Below are 16,925 nucleotides of genomic sequence, written 5' to 3'. Positions count from 1 at the left end.
CCATCATTTGAAAAATCTAGTCTTGCTGTGTCCTTTGCTTTGGAATTTTCTATCTGTTGCATGTTGATGCCACACCAAAAAGCTTTCATCTAAGCTGCCTGCTACTTAACATATCAGACAAGATAGAATTTAAGACAAAGCAGTATTAGGAAAAATAATATACCTTGATAAAAAGCTTCTTTTCACTATGAAAACTTAAAATTCGAAAGTTGCATGCACCTAATATCTAGTTTTAAATATATATGAAAAAATTATCACATCTGCGAGAACTGACAAACATACCATCCTGTTGGGAAATATTAAATTTTCCAACTCATTTTATGAGGCTAGTAAGACTTTTGATACTAAAAACCAATGAGGGGCACCTGGCTGGCTCAGTGGGTTAAGCCTCTGCCTTCCGCCCAGGGTCCTGGGATTAAGCCCTGCATCGGGCTCTCTGCTTGGCAGGGAGCCTGCTTCCCCACCCTTCTCTGCCTGTCTGTCTGCCTACTTGTGATCTCTCTCTGTCAAATAAATAGAATCTTTAAAAAAAATTAAAAACCAATGAGAGAAAAGAAATTATAAGTGTATTTCACATAAAAACACACAAAACAAATAAATATTAGGGAATAGAATTAGAAGCTAATGCATCACTATGAAATTGGAATTATAAGGATACAGAATTAGAATTAGAAAATCAATGTATCTTTCTCTAATAATTTAAAGGACAAGCATGAAATAGTCATCTCAAGATTTTCTTTTAAAGATTTTATTTATTTATTTGACAGAGACACAGTGAGAGAGGGATGACAGGCAGGGGGAATGGGAGAGGTAGAAGCAGGCTTCCCTCCAAGCAGGGAGCCCGATGCTAGGCTTGATTCCAGGACCCCTGGATCATGACCTGAGCCGAAGGCAGATGCTTAATGACTGAGCCACCTGGGCGCCCTCATCTCAAGATATAAAATATAATTGAAAAAAAAAGTAACATTGGTTCAATATTTTTAAAAAAACTCTCTTAGAAAGCAAATTATGGAAGAGAACTTCCTTAGCCTGTTAGAGCTGTCCACAAAAATTCATACCAAACATCACTCCCAAGAGAATTTCTTTAAGAATTAGAAACAAGACTTGTATGCTTGATACCGCCACTGTTGTTCAACATTTTTACAGTTATTGGTTTTTTCAATAAGCTAATTAAAAGAATAATGTTTGGAATACATAGAAAAAAACGTAAATGATTTTTTCAGCCAATGTAATTGTCTGCTTGAAGAACAAAAAGAATTTACAGAAAATTATTTAAATTAATGATATTTTGCAAGGCAGCAATATATAATATTGATATTTAAGTCAATTTTATTTTTCTATCCCATCACAACTAATTAGAAAATGTAATTTAAGAAGATATTTGCAATAGCAACACAGTGTTTTTGAATATAATGAAATGTCTTAAGATTGCTATGGAGACCAATGGAACCCCTTATTGAAAGACATTATTAAATAAAACCTAAATATATAAAATGATATATCATAGTCGTGGGTTGAGGATACAACAATGTAAAGAAAGTTTATTATGATGTTCCAAATGACAAGTTAGTTACATGATCTAACTAGGAAAGCTAATTATATAGACTGGGTTTCTTATGTCCTCTAAGATGAAACCTCTACATGTCTCTGGTAATTTTACTAAAATACAAATAGTAAACTCAGCTATTAAAACATACCAAATGTATTTTGTGTTGGTATATCATAATAAAAGAGCTGTGAGTTAAGAACTATCAGCTATGTAAAACTAAACACATTATTTTGGAGGAGATACCAAGTCTCAGAAATGAAAATCAAATGACAGAAATTCTAAAAATTCATGTTGTATCAAGTAAATCTTTACATTAGTAATGGCTTCAATCTAATAACCAGTGACTTTTTGAATTATTTATACACAAACCACCAGGTTTTATTAGTTCCCAACCAGATTCTGCAACCTGGATTCCTATGAAGGAATGAAAATTATTCAGAAATCCTAGGAAACTATCAACATACATAAAGCAATAATTTTGGAAGGTATGAGAATAATAAAAATAATTTATATTTATGTCATTGATATTTTATACGAAGTTAGGAAACTGTGCAAAACTGAGTTTATAATCTTTGAATTTGGGCAGGTTTGTCCATTATTTAAATAAAACTATTTGGAGGTTCAGCTATAATAATAGCAGTTTAAATATTTGAAGGAATTTATTGAGTAAAATATGTAGTTACTGTTTAAATTCTTGAGACAAATCAGTTTTCATAATTTTTTAATGGAGATACAAAATCAGTACATCAAAATTAAGCAAAGTACAAATGACAATTAATATGTCTCTCCACGTGTATGATTACTTCTCACAACTAAAACACTGACGGGTACTGCAGTGATACAGAGGTGCACTGCCAGATGCCCTCTGCTGGCCCAAGACTCTCCTTTCCCCTTCTCTTGTGAGTGTTGTCTAATGATGGTTCACAGCTAGTCAGTCCCTCTAGGAATTACCTCTTGAAGAGAGTTGTCTTGCCCAAGGTTATGCCCCTCTCTGGGGATAGCCTTCATCTAGTGGTTGATGTGGGGGCATAAAGTCTCAGATCTCAATGTGGGACAGCAGTGAAGAGCCATCATAGCTCCAGAGCTCCTGTACGATGTGCTGAGGCCTTCAGTGCAATAGCATCACCCTGTTATAGGTGTTGCTCCAGAGCAGACACTCCCCAGTTGATCTTTTGTATTCAAATCTTCATTCAAAATCTATTTCCTATGGAACCCCACCTAAGGTAGGGCTAAATTCTTTTTTAATTTCTATAAACAAACATTTACTAAATTGACAACTATATGACAATTGTTGAGTTACTGGTATAGACATTGGAGATACAAAGACATATTTCCTGACCTAAGTTTTATATAGATGGGCAGGGCATCTACATGAACACTACTAAACTACACATACACACACACACACACACACACACACACACACAACACACACACTCACAGAATGAGCCAAATATGTGAAGAGAGGATAGATAGGTAGGTAGGTAGATAATAGGAAGTTAGGGAAAGAAGAGATCTGTCTTCTTGAACTGTGAAAGACAAGGAGGATTGAAATAAAACAAAAGGAGATAGTATTAGGCCTGGTATGGTGCAAGGCTGTTCATAACATGTATCAGGTGACACCACGATTTATATAGTTCACATGCCTTTTTTTTTTTTCAACTAGAGTGTGAGTTCCTTAGTGATGGGTCCTTATTGTCTTCATCTTTGAATCCACAGAAAGTAGAATGTTTATTAATTCAGTGAGTATTTATGTAGCACTTAGCAGTCAGGTACTGTTCCAGGTACTGGGCATTAGAGTATAAATGAAGTATTTTTCCTGCCTTCAGGGAGCCTATAGTCCAGAGAGGAAGATCATTAATAGACACTTAGGTAGATGATTTAAATACATTGTGACAGATAATTTGTTTAATGTCAAGTGCCATTTATGTTCCAGGCTGTCTATGATTAAATAATCAACAAAGGCTGTGGGAGCATACAGCAGGGACCCTCAACCCATGTGGAGAAGAATGTGTTGTTTAAGGAAGATTTCCAGAGAAGGTGATGTTAAGTGAGGTGAATCTTTGGGGTCCATTCTCTGAGAAGAACTTAGCTCAGAGCTGTTAGCTGCTTTGCTTCTAACAGCAGGTGGATTGAGTGTCTCTATTCTGCAGGTGATTTGGGCTGAGTATATCAGTATTCACCTTGGTGATTTAGGTAGACTGGACGCTCTCAAGATTGAGGGTACGTTGGAATTGCCAAGAAGGCTTTTTAAAACATAGATTGATGGCCCAATCCCCAGGTTTTCTGATATAGTAGATCAGGAGAGGGGCCCAAAATTTGCATATCTAACAAGTCCCAGCTGATGCTGATGCTGATGCTGATGCTGCTGGCTTAGGATCTACACTTAAAGAGCCACTGATGTAGAGAAAGCTGTATTTGAAATGCTACCTCAGAACATTAAGGATAGGTAAGGTTTTGATATTTATGGAATAAATATCTTCAAATTCAAGAATCCTACTTACAACTGAGGTAGGAGAAACATGATTATAGTACAATGTGATAAGTACTATAAGAAGTTAGTGCAAAGTATTAGCAGGTTTGGAAAAGAAAATGGCTAATTTTTCCTTAGTGTCTCATGAAAATCTTGACAAAGTAAGTGACAGGAAAGCTGAAATCACCTTCTGGATGAGTGAACTAATTGTGAATAAATTATTATCTTTGCATTTTAGTTTCCCTGTGAGTAAAATGGGGATATTAATATTGATATTGGGGGTGCCTGGGTGGCTCAGTTGGTTAAGCATTTGCCTTCAGCTTAGGTCATGATCCCAGAGTCCTGGGGTTGAGCCCCACATTGGGCTTTCTGCTCACTGGGGAGTCTGCTTCTCCCTCTCTTTCTGTCCCTCTCCCTGCTTGTGTTCTCTCTCTTATTCTCTCTCTCAAATAAATAACTAAAATCTTAAAAAAAATATGATATTAGAGAGGAGAAGGGAGTTGAGGGAAATTGGAAGGGGAGGTGAACCATGAGAGACTATGGACTCTGAAAAACAATCTGAGGGTTTTGAAGGGGCGGGGGGTGGGAGGTTGGTGGAACCAGGTGGTGGAACCAGGAGAGGGCATGGATTGCATGGAGCACTGGGTGTGGTGCAAAAACAATGAATACTGTTATGCTGAAAATAAATAAAAATAATTTAAAAAATGATATGAGTGGTTAGGATTAATTAAGATAAGGCATGTGAAATTACTTTATAATTTAAAGTAATACTCTTTAAAATTTAAATTCAAGTTAGTTAACATGTAGTGTAGTATTGGTTTTTGGAATATTATTTACTGATTCATCATTTACAGTTATTCATATAACACCAAGTGCTCATCCCAATAAGTGCCCTCCTTAATGCCCATCATTCATTTAGCCCATCTGCCACCCCACTCCCTCCATCAACCCTTAGTTTGTTCTTTAGAGTTAAGAGTCTCTTATGGTTTGCTTTCCTCTCTTTTTTTTCTTCCCCTGTGTTCACTTGTTTTGTTTCTTAAATTCCACATATGAGTTAAATTGTATAGTATTTGTCTTTTCTCTGACTTATGTTGCTTGTCATAATAAACTCTAGAACCAGCCATGTCATTGTAAATGGCAAGATTTCATTCTTTTCAATGGCTGAGTTATATTCCATTCTATATGTTCTATATTTTACACCACATCTTCTTTATCCATTCATCAGCTGATGGACATTTGGGTTCCTTCCATAGTTTGGCTATTGTTGATAATGCTGCTATAAACATTGACATACATGTGCCTCTTTGAATCAGCATTTTTGAATCCTTTGTGTAAATACCTAGTAGTATAATTGTTGGGTCACAGAGCAGTTCCATTTTTAACTTTTTGAGGGACCTCCATACTGTTTCCCAAAGTGGCTGCACCAGTTTGCATTCCCACCAATAGTGCAAAAGTGTTTCTCTTTCTCAGCATCCTCACCATTATCTTTTGTTTTCTGAGTTCTTAATTTTAGCCTTTCTGACAGATGTGAGGTGGTATCTCATTGTGGTTTTGATTTGAAGAAAAAAAAGTAATATTCAGAATTCTAGCTTTTGTTCTTTGCTTGATTATCTTTCTAGAATTCTTTGTTGGCTTGCTTGTTTATGTAAATATCTATGATTTCATTGTTGTAGTAAAATAAATGATACTTTCTTCAGCTTTCAGATTTTTTCTTTTGTTTTACTACTAATGTACAACGAAACAGGATGGAAGTCACTATTAACAGTTAAATGAGAAGAATTAATTACAGTTTTCCTTTGTCATGTAAATTTTGCCTTTACTATAAGAATTGGGAAACTTGCAAATTCTTAGGAATAGTGTCTAAATGATACAAGAATGGATGTACATTTGATTAGAACTTCTATTTGTGGATTTAAATTTCACCTCTGGAATTTTTTTTTAAATAAATTTAATCTCTTTTGCCACATGATGGTAGTATTGCTTCTCTTGTTAAGCCACAAAAATAGATCTCAGATGCCAGTTAAAATCATAAAAAAATTACATTTCTCCTAGGAGACCTAACAATAAAACATTAGTTTCTTAAAGAAAAAGGACTCCTACACATTTATGTTATTTTTAAAGTGCAGGAAACATCAATGCTTGTGTTTCCTGAGGAGAATTGCCATTTCTTCTTTAGGAAACAGATCTTTGCATGTCAGGAACATCATTTCTCTCTTACCAGAATTTTGTTTTAGTCATTGTCTTTCAAGTTACTGCCCCTTTTAATTGGGTTGGCCAATATAATTATCTCCTTGCAAGTTGATGTAGATATCAATCTTAAGAAGAGAAATTTTAAATGGCACTTACATTAATTGTATTTTACATAATCTTTTATATCAGATTTAGAATTAGAAGCCAACTTGCAAGTTGTCTAGTGTGACCCTCTTTGAATGCAGTAGTTTCTTCTGCATCATCCAGAACAGATGGCCATGTAGTTTCTCAGCTGCCTCTAAAGTTGCCCTTCAAGGCAGCCTCTATTCTTCGTAGGACCCCTAGTAAAGGAACTTGCTTGCTGTTGTGCTCAACATAATGTGGTGTTGCTTGGAAGCTGTGAAGCTTCTGTTTCCTTGAATTCAAAACCATTTCTTTTGTCTGGAGGCAACCATCTTGTTGAGAGAATGAGTCATAGGATAAAATTATGAAATGCAGTTTGCTGCATACTGTAGTTAGTCACAATCTGTCCCACAGATCAAAAAAAAATATTGAAGGAATATAACAAGCTACGTTTCATAGCCTGAGAAATCTGGGTTTAACATATCAGAAATTTACTTTCTTCATGACCATCATGGATTTACTAAATTATTGAGACAATTAGGATTTTAGGTTGTCCTTTCCCCCAAAGTGCAGTTTCCATTAACATTAAACTTTCCAATAAGCAGGTGTGGTGGAGGAAATTAAATCTTTATCACCTTGTCAAATGGGGTTGGGGGTTGTGTATTGAGAAGGCACACCTGCCTAAGCAGGGCTTTGGCAATTTTCTCATAGGACACATTTCCTATCACCCAGTTATCCAGTGATGGTAACCTGTTGAAGGTGAGATGGTAAGAGAGAGGTTTGTGCAAAGATTAGACTGAATTTATAGGAGTCTGAATAGCAGTGGCATCACTGTGGGTCCAGAATGCATTCCTTAGCTTTGTGGATTTAGAAACTTCCTCTTACTGGTTAAAGGGGCTGATTATGCTCTGGGGAAACCTACCACACTAACTGATCTCAGAAGAGAATGTATTATAAATCTGAATCCTTCTTTATTACATTTCCTATGAGACATTCACCTGGAATATAATTTACAGCGGTCATTGCCCATGCCATACTATTTCTGTGGGTATTATAATATCAGCTCCTTGAGGGGCACTATGCCAAGGTATAGAGATGAATCAGACCTTATGGGATATGCTACTTCTGCAGATGGCTAATTACTTTCATTTTGTATTCATTTTGTTGGTTCATAATTTCAGAGGGTGATATTTCTGACTTTGACCTCCTGAAACTACTTATGCATGATAACTGCATAGATTGTTGTTAGAAATTTTGTGATGTCTAAATATAGAAATTAACTAGGAATTATATATTTTCAAGTGCATTCTATTTGTAATAATTTTCTGTTATCACACAGCATTTTGATCAGAAAGGTAAGAAAAAAAAACACTTAAGTTTCTTCATATTTTGCTTAGACATGGCAGACACTAATTAAGATATAAACAGTGAAAAAATAGAGTAGTAATGTGAGAACACAGACAACAATTTAGTCTTCAAGCGGAAAGTCAGATAAAGATTCATATAATGTCCATCTTCTTTAAAATATCAATGTTGACTTTTTTTTTTACTTGATGAAGGACATCTATTGTATATATGTATATTTTGAGTGAACAACAAAATATATATATATTTGTATATACTTATATATATTTTTATATATTTTTATATATTATATATTATTATATATAATATATATTATATATAATATATATTATATATATTATGTATATATTTATATATATATTTTTTGTTCACTCAAAACAAAATCACTTATGTTTAACAAATTCCAAGACTGTGTTAGGCATGATAGAGACAAAATTAATAAAACAGTCTCTATCTCAAGATATTTACAACCTAGGGGTCCCTGGGTGGCTCATTGGGTTAAGCCTCTGCCTTCAGCTCAGGTCATGATCTCAGGGTCCTGGGATCAAGCCTCGAATCAGGCTCTCTGCTCAGCGGGGAGCCTGCTTTCCCCTCCCTCTCTGCCTGCCTCTCTGCCTACTTGTGATGTCTCTGTCAAATAAATACACAAAATCTTTAAAAAAAAAAAAGATATTTACAACTTAGTAGGAGAGACTAACAAGAAAATAGGCAATTCTGATTAAATAGGATATAAAGAAACACACAGTGCTACTGGTATTCATGAAAGTTTTCCTAACCAGCTATAATATTCATCAATAATGCAGGAAAAGCATATTTTTGTAAATTTTTAAAATACTTTTCCATAGTCTTCCTTTATTTCTACAAGATTTAAGATAGATGATTATCCATAAAAATGAGATGCACTTGTTATATGTATTAACATATGGGATAATCAAGGTCTTGATTATGGAAGTAATGGTCCCCTTAGAGTGAGATATGTATCTATATCTATATCATAAAATACATATTTACCATTGGAATGGAGTTGTAATATTCTCCCAAATTTTCAGTGTCTCCCTCAAACCACCTCACATTAAACATACAATCTACGTAAAAACAGGATGTTTGGAATGTAAGCACAGATTTAGGGAAGTTTCTTAGAACCTGATCTTGGGTTACCACACACACACAGGAACTCATCCAAACAGAGTGCTGCTTCAAAGTTCCTCCTATTAAGAAATTTGGAATCGCTACTCTATGAAAGTCTTTGTATAATATGAAGGCAGGAGTCACTGCAACAAAAGGATACAGGCTATTTTTTGTATGATATATAAAGTTATTGTCCAAGATGTTAGAGTCACAATTTTAACATTCGTTACTTAGACCGTAGCATTTTAATATCCTTCCTATGAACTAACAGAATATACTCTATTGGACTTTCCAAAACTTCAGAGAACAAAAACATTGGGCCAGTATGGATCCTTCTTCAGCAAGCTGCAGGGAATCTGTGCTTTTAATCTTTATCATAGAGTACAGTCCCATGGACTTGTGAGCTCCTATCAATCACCTGACTAGCATAAATGGTATTCAATAAAATTTCATCTACCCACTAACCTACCCAAATGAGCTTTGTCAAGATCCTATAATGTTCGGGTTCTGTTGTGGGTTCTGGGTTTCCATGAATGAGTAACATGTAATCTCTATGTCCAGGGAGTTCTCACTTCATCGTGGGAGGTAGATTTACTAATGATCTATCATGTGATAAGTATTTTAACTTCTCTTGAGCATGGTGCCACAAAGACTAGAGAGGAAGGATAAATATTATCTCTTATGGGTGGAAAAAGATTCTACAGAGAGGAAGCCACATTTGTACAGCTTCTTGAAGAATGAATAAGAATTTCTAGGTGCCTAAAGACATATTGGGAAAATATTATGAGGTAAATTACATGTGATTCATTTATTCTGTTTATTTTAAGATCTATCTTTTGGAAACTTAGATGACTAGAAATCTCTGTGCTTGGACTGCACCATCTCAACTTTCTGCAGAAATGCCTCCACTGGATTTGTTTAATATTGTGGTTATTTCTTAAGAAATGGCTATATAATGAATATTGCTGCATTGTTTATAAAATATTTTTGATTGGTATTACACACTGATTTTTCAATCTGAGCAGTGTTTAGCAAACATTTTATTCACAATCACCATAAGTAATTATCTTTTCTTGGTGTTAAACTGTTCTAACCCTTTATCATTTTTCTTAATTGAGTTACATGCATTTCCTCTCTTATCTCACTTTTTTAATAGATAAAATAGATCCCACCAGATATGGAAACTCTCAGAATCCCTCTCCTTGAACTGCTAAGTTTTATTTATCTTCCTTTATCTGTCCCACTTTTTAAGGAGTAACCTTTCCATAAGAGTCTTCTAGCCATTTATTTTCAAACTCATTTTTGGGATTTCATGTGATCAAATATTGCCTCTCTTCTAAAATCTTTCTTGCTCACCATCACTTATCAGGAAAATATAAATCAAAACCATGATGAAATACACCTCACACCTGTCAGAATGGCTAAAATTAATTATACAGGAACAACAGATATTGGTGAGGATGTGGAGAAAGGGGAACCTTCTTACAGTGTTGGTGGGAATGCAAACTGGTGCAGCCATTTTGAGAAACAGTATGGAGGTCCCTCAAAAAGTTAAAAATGGAACTGCTCTGTGACCCAACAATTATACTACTAGGTATTTACACAAAGGATACAAAAATGCTGATTCAAAGGGACACAAGCATGTCAATGTTTATAACAGCATTATCAACAAGAGCCAAACTATGGAAAGAACCCAAATGTCCATCAACTGATGAATGGATAAAAAAGAAGTGGTGTAGAATATAGAACATATAGAATGGAATATTACTCAGCCATTGAAAAGAATGAAATTTTGCCATTTCTAATGACGTGGATGGGGCTAGAGTTTATTATGACAAGCAACATAAGTCAGAGAAAGACAAATACCATGTGATTAACTCATATGTGGAATTTAACAAAACAGTGAACACAGGGGAAGAAAAAAAAGAGAGGGAAGCAAACCATAAGAGACTGTAACTATAAAGAACAAACTAAGTGTTGATGGAGGGAGTAGGGTGGGAGATGGGCTAAATGAATGATGGGCATTAAGGAGAGCACTTAGGATGAGTATTGGGTGTTACATGTAAGTGGTGAATCAGTAAATTCTACATCTGAAAGCAATTTTACCACATGTGTTAACTAACTAGAATATAAATTAGAACTTGAAGGAAAAAAAATAAAATCTGTGTCTTTCTAACCAGTGTCATTTAACCTATGAAGATGCTTAATTCTTTTCATTGGAAAACAAGAGAAAAAAGGCATATCCTTCAAATTTGGCTTTTCCTATTTACCTTTCTTCATTCTAGATAAAGCATAGGAAGAAAAAGAAACTGAGTAACAGGTCCCATGGCCAAGTCATACTTCAGTCAAACGCTGGTGAATGCTGAATACTTTCAGAGCCACTGAATATTAATTCTGAGCTGTCTTTATACGTCTGCATCCTCACTTGAGATGAAAAGTCCTGAGTAGAATATTTAATTGCCTTAACCTGGGCCACTTCTCTCAATAAACCCTGGTTGCTCTCTATTTTCTTTCGTAGACACATGCATGACCCTTTACCCTTGGCATAAAGCAAGATTTCCCCCTAAATTAAAAAACAAGTGGGGCACCTGTGTGGCTCAGTAGGTTAAGACTTTGCCTTTGGCTCAGGTCATGATCCCAGGGTTCTGGGATGGAGCCCCACATCAGGTTCTCTGCTCAGCGGGGAGCCTGCTTCCCCTCTCCCCCTCTGCCTGCTTCTCTGCCTATTTGTGATCTCTCTCTCTCTGCCAAATAAATAAATAAAATCTTAAAAAACAACAACAAGAAGAAGTACATTAGAGGGTAAACATAAAAATACAAATGTCATTTCCCATTCCATGATCCCTCTGTGGCCTTTGGTACCATTATCCACTCCCTTCTTGAAACCCTTTTCTTTATCTGACTTTTACATACCCCTCCTGTTTTTCTAATCTTGGTATCTCCCTATTACCAATAGATTAGATAAATAGATAAAATTTTTAACATGGCCTTCATTGCTCTTTGTAATAAAATTCTTTGGATTTTGATCATTACACTCCTGTTTCCATTCCAGCTTCCCATACTGCTTCCCATACTGCTGTCAGCTAACTTTGGCTTTTGATACAGCTATTTGTTAGTTATTCTTTCAGCATACCCTTTACTTAGAGATACCTGAAAAAGCCTTTTTTCCTTTTTGTCTTCTTCAAGGTTCAGCTCAATCATGTGAAGACCTCCAGGATTATCTCTGGGCAGAATTAATCTCTCCCTTCTCTGGCTTCCTGTGGTATTTTATCTAGTTAGTTTATGACTCCCTGTCAAATATATTCTTAAAAGGAAGACCATATCATATTTACATAGTTGAATGAATTTTGAGTCTTAAAATCTTTTTGGACATATCCTGGATATAAATTGTGTGGTAATAAAAACAAAGTTATAGTGGGGCACCTGGGTGGCTCAGTTTTATTTATCTTCATTTATCTGTCCCACTTTTTAAGGAGTAACCTTTCCATAAGAGTCTTCTAGCCATTTATTTTCAAACTCTGCCTTCAGCTCAGGTCATGATCTCAGGGTCCTGGGATCAAGTCCCGCATTGGGCTCTCTGCTCAGCGGGGATCCTGCTTCCCTCTCTCTCTCTCTCTCTGCCTGCCTCTCTGCCTACTTGTGATCTCTCTCTGTCAAATAAATAAATAAAATCTTAAAAAACAAAAAAACCCAGTAAGTTATAGTAACTATTATTCCTTATCATGGAAGTTTTCGATTATTTAAAGTAATTGTTTCCATTTTCCATGCATAATTAAAATATTCTTAAATTATCTTTCTCTCAAAGATCTGGACATAATTCAACAAACAAAGCTGGAGTCTTCTGTTGAGCTGAGGAGGACACTATGGTAAAATAGGGAGAAAAGCATCTTTCTATTGTGCTCCTATTATTTTGTAGGACAGAATAATTCTCAGGCTGCCAATAGCTTAATGTGATTGCTGGCATAAGGTTTGGTTGTCTTGTCAAAAACAGCATGGCAAAACCCCGTATGGGCAGCATTCAAGGAGTTGCTATAAAAGCCCCTAAATTTCCACTCATACATAACTTTCAATGTAGTGCTGGCTATGGTTTGCCCCTTTTAAGACTGTGTAGTAATCTGGAGGCAAAGAGAAGATCTTGCTATTATTCTGGGATACTCTACCACCTACACAATTCCCACATCTCTAGTAGGAGGCAGGATTAAACCAGCAATAGCATGAACATTTTTGTTGAGTAGGTGAATGTCATGCTATAGTTAACTGGGTTCTCTGTCAAATGTGTCCTGAACCCAGAGGAGATATTTTCTGTTGATCATTTTTAGACAGTAAGTTGTCAAGTAGTTCGGAGTGATGTAATATGCTAAATACGGTATATAATGTTCATTGTTGGACAAGGAAATATCTATGAACAGAAGATGAATGCACTATCAACAAAGGAAACTATATAAAGACAATCTGTACACCAGTGGTAATGAATTTAAGTCTTCCAAATCTTTGTTATTAACTTCAGGCTTTAAGGTAATGATACAGATATAATTAAATCTGTGGATAATATACATTTCTGAAAAGTCATTTATAAAACTCATTTCTATGTGATTCATATGTTTTTAAACTGAGTTCAGGTTTTAGAAATGTAAACCTGGATAGCATATGAACTCTGCAGGAAAAAGGGAAAGAAATGGTAAGAAAAAAAAAAAGATATAGATCTAGCAAAATAAAAACACAAACAAAAATGTTACAGGTGACAGTCTCCAATCAGCAATCCTGAAAGAAGGCACAAAATAGCAGTGGGAAAATGACTGTTCAGTAATGGCAGTTGACAGAGTTCTGGTTTTAACACTGACATTAGAATTCTCTGCTGCTTAAATTCTGCAAGAGAAAATATTTCCTTTTATGATTCTTTGAAAGTCTTTTACCCTCATGAAAAAATATATGCAACAACTTTAAGCATTTTTGTTTCATAGATAGCCAGTGGTTTCTAACAAATCATGCAATGAGTGAGTCATACGAGCCTAAAAACAAATAATAAGGTCACAATCAGAGTTAGAATGCAAAAATTAACAAATCAGGAAACAACAGATGTTGGTGAGGATGTGGGAGAAAATGGAACACTGTTACACTGTTGTTAGGGAATGCAAGCTGGTACAGCCATCTTAGAAAATGGTGTGGCGGTTCCTCAGATTGTTAAAAATTGAGCTACCCTAAGAACCAGCAATGGCACTACCAGATATTTATCCCAGAGATAGAGATGTAGTGAAAAGAAGGGCAGATGCACCCCAATGGTCATAGCAACAATGTCCACAATAGCTAAACTGTGGAAATAGCTGAGATGTTCTTCAACAGATGAGTGGATAAAGAAGATGTGGTTCATATATACAACGGAATATTCTTCAGCCATCAGAAAGGATGAATACCCATTATTTGTGTCGACATGGATGGAACTGGAGGGGATTATGCTAAGTGAGTTGAGTTAAGCAGAGAAAGACAATTATCATTTGGTTTCACTCATATGTGGAACATAAGAAATAGCATGGAAGACCATAGGGGAAGGGTGGGAAACTGAAGGGGGGGAGAAATCAGAGAGGGAGATGAACCAAGAGACTATGGACTCCAGGAAACAAACAGGGTTTCAGAGGAGAGGTGGGGGGGGGGCAGATGGGATAGCAGGGTGATGGGTATTAAAGAGGGCATGTATTGTAATGAGCACTGGGTGTTATACACAGCTAATGAATCTTTGAACCCTACATCAAAAAACTAATGATGTACTATACAATGGCAAACTGAACGTAATTTAAAAAATAGACTTTAAATTTGGGTTCTACCTCTATCCTACTCTCTTGCTTTTGTCAAGTCACTTAACTTTTCTGAACTTCATTTCCCTCATTTTAAAAATTGCTTATACTAATAACAGCCAGGCATGGTTGTAGTTGGGTCAAGTAATATGTATATGTAACTGCTCAGTGGGTAGATGGTACCTCATTCTTCATAGGTACTTGGTGAATGTTAATGCTCATTCTGTACTCCATATTTTCAACCTTCTTCTTTTTCTTTTTTTTTTCCTATTGCCCCCAGCAAGTTGTAACTGGTGTTCTTATTTTATGGATACTGGAATGACTAGGCCAAGCTTAATAAATAAGAATCTCAAATACTCGGGGCGCCTGGGTGGCTCAGTGGGTTAAAGCCTCTGTCTTTGGCTCAGGTCATGATCCCAGGGTCCTGGGATTGAGGCCCTCATGGGGGGGGGGGCAGGTCTCTGCTCAGCGGGGAGCTTGCTTCCTCGTCTCTCTCTACCTGCCTCTCTGCCTACTTGTGATCTCTGTCTGTCAAATAAATAAATAAAATCTTTAAAAAAAAAATCTCAAATACTCAATGTCTTGATTCAGTACCCAAATGTATGAGTCATACAAGCCTAAAACAAAGAATGAATTCACAGCCAGGAAAACTTCTAAAATTAAGAATCATGTTATGATCAAGGGACTAATAGTGTTAGATGTAATTGTAAGAATGACCCTATTGCAGGAAGTGTAATATCAGTCCACCTGGACAATTACAGATCAAAATTTGTGAAAGCCAGATTTGCCCTGTCAAATCACTACAAGCAATGCTCCCCTTCTTGTTTTTCTGTGCTCACAGCATCTATTTACCCAGTTAATGCTCAGTCTTACCTCTATTATTTTTGCCTCCAACACTGCTTGTCAGTTTTCCTTTAGCAGCCAGACATGTTTGCACCCTTCTCTTACAATATTTTATTGGGTAGTTTAAAATTTTAAGTTATTTACAATCCAAATGAATATTTAATGGACTATTTATTACACATCTTCCAGTTACAATTTTTCTATTACTGTAGTGACACTGAAGGATGGCAAAGATGCAAGTGCCTATTTCTTGTGAATTTCATCTATCTCCTTCAGTCCTGTTAAATCTTTTCATTTTGTTTGGTAATTAGACTATTCTGATGATGCTGTAAAATACATCTCAGTTGTAAAGGGAAAAGTCATTATTTATCATTAGAAGATGGGGAATATACTCATTTTTCACTGCCCTTACCTGGGCAGCAAGGACAGAGCGATGCAATTTCAACTTGGAGGCCTGTGCTTGATGTGATTCTGGGATGGAACAAATAGCCATGAAATTAATCTGAGAATGTTCAATCATTCTCTTGCTAGGGCTTGGCTGGCATCATCTTGGTATATGAAGTATAGCTTTCCAGGCTCTCTGCTTCCTCCTGAGCATGAGCAAAGTAGGGGAAGATTTGTCCCTGTTACATGTTGTCCTATGAAGAGTGAGGATTGGGACCAAAGGAACAAATTAATGAGGGGGGAAATGTCTTTTGAAGTCAAGGGACTATAAATAGTACAGTTCTGTCAGTATTGCTTTTATGAAGCAATGCTGTTACCTAGTGTGAATTGGGGAATAACTTCTGTAAGTGTAGGCCTGGGAAAAAGTAAAAACAAGGCTTGACTCAGAGATTTTATATCATAAGGAAAATGAAAAAAAATGTTGGATGGAAGTCACTGGTTTTCAAGAAAAGACAATTTCACTTTCTGTTCATTCAATCAACTAATACATACTGAGCTCCAACTAAATAACAGACATTTATTTGAGAAATAAACATTATTCTGGTATTTGGCAGCTTTAGAGAAAAACTTCAATGTATTCAAACAGGGTTAACTCTCATTAATTATATAATTTACATATACTTCATTAACTTTTGATTATTTTGAATTTTGTATTTTTCTCTAAGTTTAAAAATATATTTCCTTCTTCCTTAGGAAAGACGATTTATTAAATCACCCTGTAGTCAATATACTGTTGCTGCAGAATTACCTTCTTTGTTTATAACTGTTGTAAAAAGTGTCTTTGATAACAGCGAAGAAGCCTTAAAGAGCAGACAGTTTGCAAGCTGTGAAATGACTAGTACCTTCTTTACAGATGCACACGAATCCCCCAGAAAGTTATCCTTGGGTAGCCAGGGTTAGAGAGGAGGAAGAACTCTTACTCTGAAGTAAATGAACTGGGGGAAATCAGAGGGGGAGATGAACCATGAGAGACTGTGGACTCTGAGAAACAAACTGAGGGTTTTGGAAGGGAGGGGGGTCG

This window comes from Lutra lutra, chromosome 4 (genome assembly GCF_902655055.1).
Source record: "Lutra lutra chromosome 4, mLutLut1.2, whole genome shotgun sequence".
Lineage (NCBI taxonomy): Eukaryota > Metazoa > Chordata > Mammalia > Carnivora > Mustelidae > Lutra > Lutra lutra.
The sequence above is the reverse complement of the archived record's forward strand: the minus strand, read 5'-3'. Positions refer to the sequence as shown.